Source organism: Bison bison, unplaced genomic scaffold (genome assembly GCF_000754665.1).
Source record: "Bison bison bison isolate TAMUID 2011002044 unplaced genomic scaffold, Bison_UMD1.0 scf7180017864508, whole genome shotgun sequence".
Taxonomy (NCBI): domain Eukaryota; kingdom Metazoa; phylum Chordata; class Mammalia; order Artiodactyla; family Bovidae; genus Bison; species Bison bison.
The window spans coordinates 1,295,398-1,295,765 of record NW_011495064.1 but is presented as its reverse complement, the minus strand read 5'-3'; the positions used below and the strand labels follow the sequence as shown (position 1 = coordinate 1,295,765).

Below are 368 nucleotides of genomic sequence, written 5' to 3'. Positions count from 1 at the left end.
CATCACCTCTCTTGGACTCCACAAGGGGGCACAGCAAAACGTTCTTCCCGGGAGGCGGTGAGCTCTGAGACTCCAGGACTGCCTCACACCTTCGGCCCGGGAAGGCGCTCGGCCGGGAGAGCAGCCAAGGTGGCCTCTGCCTCTGGGAGAGTTGCTGCATGGGTTTTATGTCTGCTGAGCCGCGATTGCGGGACTGCCTCAGCCTCCAAGCCGCAGGCACCTTGTCTTAAGTCTGCTGGCAGCCTCGGGCACCCTACGCTCCTCCCCAACTTACTCTCTGTCCCTCCTACCTGCACTCGTCGGACGTCTGGATCCCCGGGAGGCCGGGGGCACTTTCTCCTCCCCAGACCTCCAATCTCTCCTCCACT

General features: G+C 63.0%; 1 protein-coding gene across 3 annotated transcripts in view; it reads right to left on the bottom strand.

Annotated features, from left to right (window-relative positions):
* ANAPC1 (anaphase promoting complex subunit 1) overlaps positions 1 to 368 on the bottom strand; it is a 109,245-nt gene extending 108,877 nt beyond the window's left edge. For all 3 annotated transcript variants that reach the window (XM_010829546.1, XM_010829548.1, XM_010829547.1), the window contains exon 1: positions 291 to 368. The gene's annotated coding sequence lies outside the window, so the exon portion shown is untranslated. The remainder of the gene's footprint in view (positions 1 to 290) is intronic.